Here is a 13,558-nt window from a genome sequence, read left to right as displayed (position 1 = left end):
TTACATATATCTTAGTTATATCTGTGTTGATTACATTTGTAACAGTGAGTACTACCTCCTGTTTTTTCTTTTGGGGTGGATTTCTCCATCCTGTCATTTTGCCTAGAAAGGAAAAGAAGAAAGAGAAAAAACTCACAAAAGTAAATATAAAGATAACAACAGAAAAAATATAACTAGATTCTGGGTGACTTTTGGTTTGCTTATTAAAAGAAACTAGATCTCAAATTAAGGACTTAAAAAAAGAAAGGGAGGGGACGCCTGGGTGGCTCAGTTGGTTAAGCAGCTGCCTTCGGCTCAGGTCATGATCCCAGCGTCCTGGGATCGAGTCCCACATCGGGCTCCTTGCTCAGCAGGGAGCCTGCTTCTCCCTCTGCCTCTGCCTGCCATTCTGTCTGCCTGTGCTCGCTCTCTCCCCCTCTCTCTTTCTCTGATAAATAAATAAAATCTTTAAAAAAAACTGTTTAAAAATAAAATTTAAAAAAAAGGGAGGAAGGAAGGAAGAAAGAAAGATATTAGAGTGAAAGAAAACAAAAATGTTTCAAAATTTATAACAAATATATAAAAATAAAAATGGAAGAATTGGACTAATAAGAAAACAACAGAAAAGAATAATATTGAAACTAACAAATAAAACTATTTCCCCCATAGCTGAAGGTTTGCATCCTTCTATGATCAATAAACTTGATGTCAGTGAGTTATTTGTTCTGGTCTTCTGGGGAAGGGGCCTGTTGTGCAGATTCTCAGGTGGACTTGCCCTCGTGGAAATGCTTTTCCAGGGCACAGGGAGGCAGTGGTTGGTGTATGCAGCTCCAGACTCCACTAGGTGGCACTGTTTTGTTCCCTGAAGGTTATTAGCACTAATGGTTGGGATGAATGTGGTGGCATCCTACTCTCTAGAACCCTGGGATGAAAATTCATGCCCCCAGTTTTCTGTGAGCCCTCACGGAAAAGCAATCGCTCTTCTTTTCCTGATTTCCATCAGAACTTTGTGTTCACCCAGGCTGAGACCAAACATTTTTATTTCAGACATGTTACTAAGTTTCAAAATTCCAAAATTATGGACTCCTGAGGCAGGGAACCTGCTGTTCCTCCTTGTGGAAGGGGATTTTAGTCACACTTCTGCCTTTTTCTGGACCCCTCACAGGAAAGCAGTTGCATGACCATGCAGTGGTTCACAGTTTATGGCAACAAAGGGCAAAAAGCTGGCATCTAGATTCCCTGTTCTCAGCCAGCTTCTCTACTCCCATGCCTGGGAACATGACTGCATTCATGCACCACCCATTCTTCTTGTGACCCCAGGGAACCTAAGCCCATGTTGTCACACCTGGGATTCTACCACACTTCACCACCTGAGTAAATTTAAACCAGGAAACTTCCCCACTGTAGCTGACTCCTAAAAGTTCTGATTTTGTGCTTTGCTGATTATAATATTTTGCCATATCCTCTTTAAGCAGGCTCCCTCCCTGACATCTTATCCTGAGATCTGTCACACTGGATTCAAGTCTTGGTACCTCCTACCTTCCAAATGGTGGTTACTTTTCTACTTGTAGATTTGCAGCCTTTGTTTTCCAAGACGTTGGATTGATTTCTCAGGTGTTCAGAATGATTTGATAACTATCTAGTTTTATTTGAGGGAGAAGACAAACCTGGGGTCCCCTTACTCCTCTTTCATCTTAACTCCTCTTTCCATTTCTTAACTGTATTATTTGTTTTTTGGGGTGATGAGTTTGATAAGTTATATATAGCTAATGGATACTATTTACTAGATATGTCACATGTGATTATCTTCTTCCATTCCATATGCTGCCCTTCAGTTTTCTTGATTGTTTCTTTCACTGCATAGAAACTTCTTATTTCAATGAAGTCTTGTGTTCATTTTTTCTTTTGTTTCCCTTGCCATCATTGACATGTCTAGTAAGAAGTTGCTATGGACAAGGTCCAAGAGGTTTCTGAGTGTGTTCTCTAGGATTTTGATGGTTTCCTGCCTCACACTTACCTATTTCATTAATTTTGTATTTGTTTTTGTGTATGGTGAAGAATGTGGTCTAGTTTCACCCTTCTTCAATTTGCTGTCCAGTTTTATAAACACCATTTGTTGAAGGGTGCCTTTCTTCACTGGATATCCTTTCCTGATTTGTGGAAGATTAATTGACCATATAGATGTAGTTTCATTTCTGGTTTTTCTATTCTGTTCACAGATCTACATATCTGTTTTTGTGCCAGGACCATACTGTCTTGATAATTACAGCTTTTTTGGTAAAGCTTGAAATGTGGAATCTTGATGCATCCAGCTTTGCTTTTTCTTTTTCAGTGTCACTTTGGCTATTTGGGTTTTACTGTTTCCATACATATTTCAGGACTGTTGAAGCTCTCAAAAATTGCTGGCAGTATTTTGAGAGGGATTGAATTAAATGTGTAGTAGATGTGTTTGGTAGTATAGACATTCTACCGATATTTGTTCTTCCAATCCATGATCATGGAAGGTTGTCCATTAACTTGTGTCTTCTTCAATATCCTTCATAAATTTTCTGCAGTTTTCAGAGTACAGATTTTTTTTTTCTCTTGGTTAGTTTTATCCCTAGATATCTTATAATTTTTGATGCAATTGTAAATGGGACTGATTCCTTGACTTCATTTATTGTTGCTGCATTATTAGTGTATAGAAATGCAGCAGATTTTTCTACACTGATTTTATATCTTGCAACTTTAATGAATTCATGTACTAATTATAAGAATTTTTTAAATTTATTTTTTTATTTTCAGCATAACGGTATTCATAATTTTTGCACCCCACCCAGTGCTCCATGCAATCCGTGCCCTCTATAATACCCACCACCTGGTACCCCGACCTCCCACCCCCCGCCCCTTCAAAACCCTCAGATTGTTTTTCAGAGTCCATAGTCTCTCATGGCTCACCTCCTCTTCCAATTTCCCCCAACTCCCTTCTCTCTCTATCTCCTCATGTCCTCCATGCTATTTGTTATGCTCCACAAATAAGTGAAACCATATGAAAACTGACTCTCTCTGCTTGACTTATTTCACTCAGCATAATCTCTTCCAGTCCCATCCATGTTGATACAAAAGTTGGCTTTTTGCAGGAGTCTTTCAGGTTTTCTACCTAGGGAATCATGTCTTCTACAAATAGTGAAAATTTGACTTCTTCCTTGCCATTTGGATGCGTTTTGTTTCTTCTTGTTGTCTGATTATGGAGGCCATGACTTCCAGTAATATGTTAAGTAGTAATGGTGATGGTGGACACCCCTGTCTGGTTCCTGAACATAAAGGATATGCTTTCAGGTTTTCCCCATTGAGGCTGATATTACCTGTGTGTTTTTCATATATGTTCTTTACAATGTTAAGGTATGTTCCATCTATCTATACTTTGTTGTTGGTTTTTATCCAGAATGGATGATGTATTTTGTCAAATGTTTTTTCTGCATCTATTGAGAGGATCATGTGGTTCTTATCCTTTCTTGTATTAAAGTGATATATTACCTTGATTGATTTGTGAATATTGAACCATCCTTGCAACCCAGGAATAAACCTCACTTGATCATAGTGAATGTATTTTTTTCTCATGTATTGTTTGATTATGTTTCCTAGTACATTCTAGAGAATTTTTACATCCATGTCCAGGAGGAATTTTTGCCTGTAATTCTCCTTCTCAGTGGGGTCTTTGTAAGGATTTGTAAGCAATGTAATGCTAGGCTTGTAGAGTTTTGAAGTTTTTATCCTTTCTCTATTTTTTGAAATAGTTTGAGAAGAATAGACATTACCTTTTCTTTAAATGTCTGCTAGAAAGCCATTTGGCCTTGCAGTTTTGTTCGTTGTGAGATTTTTGATTTAATGATTCAATCTCTTTGCTGGTTATGGTTCTGTTCAAATTTTCCACTTCTTCTTTCAGTTCGGTGCTTTGTAAGCTTCTAGGAATATGCTCATTTCTTCCAAACTGCCCTCTTTGCTGGCATAATACTTTTCTTAATATTCCCTTATGATTATTTGTATTTCTGTGGTGTTGCTTATGATCTCTCCTCTTACATTCATGATTTTATTTGTTTTTTTATTTTTGTTAAATACTGCTAGAGGTTTATCAATTTTATTAATTCTTTGCATAAACAAGCTCTTAGTTTTGTTGATTTTTTTCTACTGTTGTTTTTTCTTTCTATATTGTTCATTTTTGCTCTAATCTTTATTATTTCCTTTCTTAGCTTTAGATTTTAATTACAGTTCCTTTTCCAGTTGCTATAGGTGTAAAGTTAAGTTGTGTATTTGAGACTTGCTTCTTGAGGCAGTTCTGTATTACAATAGACTCTCCTGCAATTGCAGAGTCATAGGGAAGTTCTATTTTTATTTTCTTGAGGAATCTCCACACTGTTCTCCAAAGGGGCTGCACCAACTTGCATTCCCACAAACAGTGTTATGCCGAAAATAAATAAAAAAATAAATTAAAACAAAATAAAACAAAACAAAAACAATAGACTCCCCTGTTAGAACTGCCTTTGCTTCATCCCAAAGCTTTGTGCTGTCATGTTTTCATTTTCATTTGTTTCCATGTATTTTTTTTTTTTTTGTCTTCAATTTCCTGGTTAATACATTCATTCTTTAGTAGGATTTATTTGTGGTCTTGCCATTTTATTTTCCCTTATGGTTGACTGCTAGTTTTATAGCACTGTGGTGTGAAAATATTATGGTACAGATATCAATCTTTTTGTACTTGTTAATGGCTGCTTTGTGACCCAGTATGTGATCTATTCTGGAGAAAGCTCAATGTGCACTTGAAACAATGTGTCTTGTGCTGCTTTATCATGAAATCTTTTCAATGTATCTGTTAAGTCCTTCTGGTACAGTGAGTCATTAAGAAAGATTGTTTCCTTGGGCACCTGGGTGGCTCAGTGGGTTAAGCCTCTGCCTTCGGCTCAGGTCATGATCTCAGGGTCCTGGAATCGAGTCCCGATTGGGCTCTCTGCTCAGCAGGGAGCCTGCTTCCTCCTCTCTCTCTGCCTGCCTCTCTGCCTACTTGTGATCTCTCTCTGTCAAATAAATAAATAAAATCTTTAAAAAAAAAAAGAAAGATTGTTTCCTTGTTGATTTTCCTGTAAGATGATCTGTCCATTGATGTAAGTGAGGTGTTTTCGAGTCCCCTACTATTATTATATTATTACCAATGAGTTTCTTTATGTTTCTTATTAAGCAAGTTATATTTTAGGTGCTCCCAAGTTGGGGGCATAAACATTTACCATTGTTAGATCTTCTTGATGAATAGACCTTTTAATTATGATGTAATTCCTTTCTTTATCACTTTTTACAGTCTTTAATTTGAAATCTCACTTGTCTGATGTAAATGTGGCTACTCCAGCTTTCTTTTGATGTCTACTAGCATAAAAGATGGTTCTCCAACACGTCACGTTCAATATGCAGGTGACTCTTGTCCTAAAATGAGTCTTTTGTAGGTAGCATATAGATGTGATTGGTTCTGTATCCATTCTGATGCCCTACACCTTTTGTTTGCTGCATATAGTGCATTTATATTTACAGCCATTATTTATAGTTATCAATTTAGTGTAATTGTGTCACCTTTAAACTTGGTGTTTCTGGGTATGCTCTCTGTTCATTTTTAGTCTTTATTTGCTTTTTGTCTTTTTTCCACCCCCAATGAGTTCCCTTTAATATTTCGTGTAGGACTGGTTTATTGGTCACAAACTCTTTTACTTTTTGCTTGTTTGGGAAACTGTCTCTCCTTCTACTCTGAATGACAGTCTTACTGGATAGAGTATTCTTGGCTTCATATTTTTCCCATCCAGCAGTATGAACATATCCTGTCACTTTTCTCTGGCCTGCCAAGTTTCTGTGCTCAGATCTGTTGCAAACTTCATCTCTCTTCCCTTGTAGAATATGTACTTTTTCCCCTTGCTGAAGTCAGGATACCTTACTTGTCTGTGTATTTTGTGGATTTGATTATGATATGTCTTGATGATAGCCAGGTTTTGTTGAATTTATTGGGCATAATCTGTACATTCTTGGATTTCAGTGTTTGTGTCCTTCCCCAAATTAGGGGCTTTCACCTATAACTTTTCCAGTAAGCCATCTACCCTTTCTTTCTCTACATCTTCTGGGATTCCTATGACATGAATGCTATGCTTAATGAGTCACTGAGTTCCCTAAATCTACAATTATGATCTATTTCTTCCCTCTTCTTTTCAGCTTCATTGTTTTCCATAATTTTATCTTCTATATCAATTCTTACTCTGCTTCATTTATTCCCATTATCATGGCATTCACCCAGGTTTGCATCTCAGTTACAGCATTCTAAATTTCAGCTGTAGCAATTTGTAGATATTTTTGTCTTTGCAGTAAGGGATTCTTTAGAGTCTTCTACGTATTTTTTAAGCCCAGCTAGTATCCTTAAAATTGTTGTTTTATTTGTAGACAATTTTTATTATGCTCATTTTGCCACTGTATAGTACACCATTAGTTTTTGATGTAATGTTCAATGACTCATCATTGCAATAACACCCACTGTTATATGCAACTAATATAATAATTCCCCCATTCAGTGCCTTCCTTAATGCTTGTCACCTGGTTACCTTGTCCTCCCACCACCTACCTTTCCACAACCCTCAGTTTGTTTCCCAGAGACAAGAGTCTCTCATGGTTTTCTGTCCATCTCTGATGGGGTGAAATATTCAACCTTGAAGTTTTGGATGTATAAAAAAGAAACGAAAAGAGAAAGAAAATTAAAAGTCAATGGGCCGATATCAGTGGATTTCTTATACACTAACAATTAAAATACAGAAAGGGAAATTAGAGAATCAATTCCATTTAATATAGCACCAAGAACCATAAGATATCTGGGAATAAACCTAACCAAAGAGGTAAAGGATCTGTACTCAAAGAACTACAGAACACTCATGAAAGAAATTGAAGAAGGCACAAAAAGATGGAAGACCATTCCATGCTCTTGGATCTGAAGAATAAACATTGTTAAAATGTCTATACTGCCTAGAGCAATCTATACTTTTAATGCTATTCCAATCAAAATTCCACCAGTATTCTTCAAAGAGCTGGAGCAAATAATCCTAAAATTTGTATGGAATCAGAAGAGACCCCGAACTGCTAAGGAAATGTTGAAAAACAAAAATAAAACTGGGGGCATCACGTTACCTGATTTCAAGGTTTACTACAAAGCTGTGATCACCAAGACAGCATGGTACTGGCATAAAAACAGACACATAGACCAGTGGAACAGAATAGAGAACCCAGATATGGACCCTCAACTCTATGGTCAAAGAATCTTTGACAAAACAGGAAAAAATATACAGTGGAAAAAAGACAGTCTCTTCAATAAATGGTGCTGGGAAAACCGGGCAGCTATATGTAGAAGAATGAAACTCGACCATTCTCTTACACCGTACACAAAGATAAACTCAAAATGGATAAAAGACCTCAATGTGAGACAGGAATCCATCAGAATCCTAAAGGAGAATATAGGCAGTAATCTCTTTGATATCAGCCAAAGCACTTCTTTCAAGATATGTCTCCAAAGGCAAAGGAAACAAAAGCGAAAATAAACTTTTGGGACTTCATCAAAATCAAAAGCTTCTGCACAGCAAAGGAAACAGTCAAGAAAACAAAGAGGCAACCCACGGAATGGGAGAAGATATTTGCAAATGACAGTACAGACAAAAGGTTGATATCCAGGATCTATAATGAACTCCTCAAACTCAACACACACAAAACAGACAATCATATCAAAAAATGGGCAGAAGATATGGACAGACACTTCTCCAATGAAGACATAAAATTAAATAAATAGGAGTGCCTGGGTGATTCGGTGGTTTAAAGCCTCTGCCTGTGGCTCAGGACATGATCCCAGGGTCCTGGGATCGAACCCCACATTGGGCTCTCTGCTCAGCAGGGAGCCTGCTTCCTACTCTCTCTCTCTCTCTCTGTCTGCATCTGCCTACTTGTGATCTCTGTCTGTCAAATAAATAAATAAAATCTTTTAAAAATTAAAATAAACCACTAATAGGAGGAAAGAAGCAAGATGGTAGAGAAGTAGAGGACTCCATTTCAACCGGCCCCCTGAATTTATCTGGATAGCTACCAAACCATTCTGACCACCCATAAAATCAGCCTGAGATGAAAGAATATATATCTGAATCTCTACAAACAGAAAACCACTGCCTGTGGCAAGGTGTGAAGGGCAGATTCGTGAACACTTAGTAATGTCCTCTTGGGAGCGACATCCCTTTATGAAAGGGGTTCTGTAAATTAAAAGGCAGAATATTAGGCAAAACATTGTGGTCTCAGGATAGGAGAAGCCTCAGAGCCAAAGGGGCTTCCTGAACCATCAGAGCACCTGAGCAGCGGATCCAGGAAACCAAGAGCCCAGAAAGGGTCTTTCATCTCTGATTGCCATAAATAGCAAGCCTGGCTTGTTGAGAATCATTTTCTTTTGGGCAGCCTAAAGAAATACAGGATCCAGTGCTGGGGACTGGGCAAAAACTTGCAGAGAGGTAGCAGACATAAAGAGCTTTAGAGCATCACCCAGACAGTATCCCGGGGCTGTGAGTGAATATGCAGTCCTGTGTCCATTCATGGTTTTAGAAGTACAAAGGACAGGGACACTCCTGGGTCCTCAGAACAACCTCTGAGAGAATCACTGAGTGTGCACACCATGGAAGCTGTGGTTTTTAGTGGCACATACAGAAAAGGAGGCTTTGTCCTTGAAGGTTTAGTGAAGAGAGAAGACTGTAATTTCTCTGCTCTGGGGCAGAGGTTTGGCTTTGGACATGTTTGCTCTAGCCCTCCAAAGAGGCTTGGAAAACTGCTAGAGAACAAAAGCTCAAAAGACTGGTTTCCACTGGGTTCATTCCCCATGACAGGAGACAGGGCAACCCTGCTCAAGCAGGGATGCCTGAGAAACAGTGTGGCAGACCCCCTCCCCCAGAAGAAAGGCTGGTAGAAAAAGAGGAAATTAACCCTGGGGATCCCATAAGACTGTAAAATCCCAATACGAGGGGAAAATAGAATATTGATTTCCAGGAATTACCTCAAGACTTGTTTATTTTTCATATACAACTCTCTTTTTCTTTTAATTCATTCTCTTATGTTTCCTTCCTGTTTTATCATTTTACCTTTTTTTATTTCAACTAAAAGTTTAATATATCCACCTACATTTTATAGTAGCTTTTTAAGTTGTACTTTTTCACACCTGTATTATTTATGCATATATGTTATGTTGTAGTCCTTTTTCCCCCATTCAGTATTATCTTTATATACATAGAAGTTATACTTTCCCTGTAATTTTGGGAAATAATGTCCCTTAACAAAGAGACTGAAATACATTGAGGAACAACTGAAACACACTACTTTGTCCATACTGAAAGGTTATACTTCCTTCCCCTCACCAACCTTTATATATATATAAATATTATTATATATTATATATTATATATAAATATTATGTATTATATATTAATAATATTATATATATATATATATATATATATAAAATAAATTCTATTATTGTATTTTATTTTGGCTTTGTTTCTTCTGGAGGTGACTTCAGACCACAACAGATTTTCCTAGGTCACATCTTGCTTGGGCCTCTCAACAGAATGACTAGGAGGAGGAACCCCCCAGAAACAAAAGAAGTAGAGATGATGTCCTCTGCCACAAAACTAATGAAAATGGATATAAGCAGGATGTCAGAGAGACTTCAGGGTAGCAATTATAAAGTCAATACCTAGGATTGAGAAAAGCATTAGTGACAATTTAAAATCACAAAGTTCAGAAATGTGCTCTAGCCAGGCCAAACTTAAAAAAAAATGGTATGAGTGAGATGCAGTCTAAACTAGATACTCTAACAACCAGGGAAAATGAGGCAGGAGAATGAATTGGTGGTGTAGAAGATAAGTTGAGAGATAGCAAGGAAGCTGAGAAGGATAGTTTATAGGCAGCTAGAAACCCATGAGAACAGACTTAGAGAGATCAATGACACTGTAAAACATTCCAATGTCAGAATTATTGGGATTCCCCAAGGGGGTGCACAGAAAGAGAGGAGTAGAAGGTTAATTTGAGCAAATTATAGATGAGAATGTCCCTAATCTGGGGAAGGAAATAAGCATTCATGTTCAAGAAGCAGAGAAGATACATCCCAAGATAAATAAAAATAGACCAACACCCCAACATATAATAGTGAAACCTACACATCTTTGAGCCAAGGAAGGTATCCTGAGAGCTGTTGGGGAGGGTGACATTTTTTTTACCTATGGAGGGAGGAATATCAGAATAACATCAGACCTGTCCACAGACACATGGCCAGACATAAAGGGGCAGGAATAGATATTTGGGGTACTAAATGAGAATAACATGCAACCTAGAATACTTTATCCAGCAAGATTTTCCTTAAGAATGGAAGGAGAGACAAAGAGCTTCCAGGACTGGCAGAAACTAAAAGATTATGTGACTATCAAGAAAGCCCTGCAAGAAATATTAAGAGTAATTCTATAAAAGAAAAAAGACCTCAAGAGTAATATAGACCAGAAAGGATCAGAGAAGATCTACAGAAACAGGGACTTTACAGACAATACAATGGCAAAAAAATTAATATCTTCCAATAGTTACTCTGAATGTGAAAGGGCTAAATGCTCCCATCAAGAGACACAAGATTTCAGATTGGATAAAAAAGCAGGATCCATCCATATTCTGTCAAAAAGAGACTCATTTTGAACCTAAAGACCCTTCCAGATTAAAAGTGAGGGGAGGCAGAACAATTTACCCTGCCAAAGGACTACAGAAGAAAACTGGGATAGCAATTCTCATATCAAACAAATTCTATTTTAATCCCAAGACTGTCGTAAGAGGTGTAGAGTTACAGTATATCATACTTAAAGGGTCTCTCCAATAAGAAAATCTAATAATACCAAGTCTGCCACCAGCATAGGAGCAGCCAGTTACATAAACCAACTATTAATCAAAATAAAGAATCATATTTATAAAAATACATTAGTAGTAGGAGAGCTCAACCTTCCAATCTCAGTAATGGAAAGATATCTAAACCAAAAATCAAAGAAAAAGCAAAAGCTTTGAAGGACACATTGGACCCAGTGTATTTTGTAGATATAAAGAGAGCATTTCACCCTAAAACAACAGAATACTCATTTTTTTTAGTAAACACACATCTTTCTGCAGAATACACAATATACTGTGTCAAAAATAATATCTCAACCAATACCAAAAGGTTGAGATTATTCCCTGCATGTTATCAGAGCACAATGCTTTTAAACTGCAACTCAATCACAAGAAAAAAAAATGTGAAAGGAATTCAAACACTTGGAAGTTAGAGAACATCCTGTTAAAGAATGATTGACTCAACAAGGAAATTAAGGAAGAACTTAAACAATTCATGGATACCAATGAGAATGAAAACATATTACTCCAAAACATATGGGATATGGTGAAGGAAGTCCTAAGAGGAAAATATATAGCTATCCAATGTTCCCTCAAAAAATTAGAAAAATCCCAAATTCACGAGTTAACATTACATCCAAATGACCAGGAAAAGGAAAGCAAATAAAACCCAAATCAAGATAAATAAAGATTAGAGCAGAAATCCATGTTCTAGAAACCAGATAAACAGTGAAACAAATCAATGAAACATTAAGATGATTCTTTGAAAGAATTAATAATATTAATATACCTCTGACTAGAATTTTCCAAAAGAAAAAAGAAAGAACTCAAATCAATAAAATCAAGAGTGAATAGAAAGAGATTATGACTAGCACCAAGAACATTGAAACAATTATTAGAAATTATTACCAGTCACTATATGCCAACAAATTAAAAAAACCTGGAAGAAATGGATGCATTCCTGGAAACTTAAAAATGTAAAAGACTTAAAAACTACAAAGACAGAAACAGGAAGAAATAGATAATCTGAATAGGTCAATAACCAATCATACAATTGAAACAGTAATCAAAAGCCTTCTAAAATAAACACCACTCTGGGGCCAGATGGCTTCCAAGGGGAATTTTAACAAACATTTAAGAAGAAACCATACATTTTCTATTGAAGATATTTAACAAAATAGAAACAACAGGAAAACTTCAAACTTGTTCTTTGAGGCTAGCATTACCCTGACCCCAAAATCAGGCAAAGACCCCATCAAAAAGGAGAATTACAGGGGGAGACATAATGGCGGGGAAGTAAGAGGAGGCGCCGTTTCAACCTGTACCCTAAAGTGAACTGATTACCTACCAAAAAACTCTGATCACCCATGAAATCAGCCTGAGATCAGAATTATACACGTCTGGACCTCTACAGGGGCAAAAAGATGCCAGTGGTCAGGTAAAGCGGAGTGGGAACGTTGGACTGATATCGCAAGATAAACAAATTGGGGGAGGGAGCCACCAGAGGCAACTGATTGGAAAGAAACACCCCTAATACAAGAGTTCCCTGCATCTGGGGACCAGCATTAACTTGAGACTGGTTGAAAGCACTAAAAAAGAGCAAAGGATCACAGGGGGAAAATTGTGGGAATCGGGGCAGCTAGGTCAGGGTCTTAAGTTCCTGGACCCAGGAAAGCCTCCCCTGGCGCTGAGCCAGAGAGAGTGTGGTGGAAAAACCAGGTCTTGGTCCCTGCGCCGCCAACATGCCTGAGAATGCATGGGGTCCAGCTCCTGTGAGGGGCTGGGAGCCTCACAAGATGGCAGAACGCCCAGCCGAGCCGTGCTAATAGAGCCTGAGACACGCGCGCCCCTCACTCTCCCCTGAGAGAGGTGAGTGAAGGTCCAGCCCAGCCCTCTTAGACCCACCCCATTGTTTTAGAGCCCGAGACATGCCTGCGACCCACAGCCTCCTGAGAGAGGTGTGCGCAATCCCGGAACTCTTAGACCCAGAAAGACCAGGCATTCCCAGCCCATGCCAGCGGGAAAATCTCAGTGTGCAATCGCTGTTTGGAACCTCTCTGGCAGTCTGGAGCTGCCCAGACAGCCGCCGCTGCTATGGTTTTCGGTACAAGCAGAAGATCCTATGATCCCAGGGACCAGGACTCGGAACCTGCTCTGCCAGCAGCCAAGGAGGAATTTATATGGGCTCTGAAGCACCCACAGGAGAGCAAACTGAGGCTTCTCTCTGAGAGGGAAGTCAGGGTGCAGTTTGCTTTCCTCTAAACCTACAAGAAACATCAAAAGCGGTCAAGGCAAGAGAAAAAAAAAAGTAAACAAACATAAAAACCTCCAGAGAACAAAAGCCTGAAAAAACCGGTTTTCTCAGAGCCCACCCCCTTGAGGGGGGCAGGAGGACTTAACTCAGGGAACATCATTGACTGAAAACCCACGTGGCAGGCCCCTCCCCCAGAAAACCAACCAGGAAAAGAAAAAATAAAAAAGGACTAAAAGAGAACAACCACCACTACTTCAGAGGACAACTTATATTTTTAACTCCTTCCCACTATTTTGGCCCATTTTTTAAATATAGCTAATTTTTTAACCCATTTACCGTCACAGTGAGATGTCCAGTACATCAAATTCCAAAATAACCTTCTAACCTGAA

This window comes from Mustela lutreola, chromosome X (assembly GCF_030435805.1).
Source record: "Mustela lutreola isolate mMusLut2 chromosome X, mMusLut2.pri, whole genome shotgun sequence".
NCBI lineage: Eukaryota > Metazoa > Chordata > Mammalia > Carnivora > Mustelidae > Mustela > Mustela lutreola.
This window is presented reverse-complemented; position numbering follows the sequence as displayed.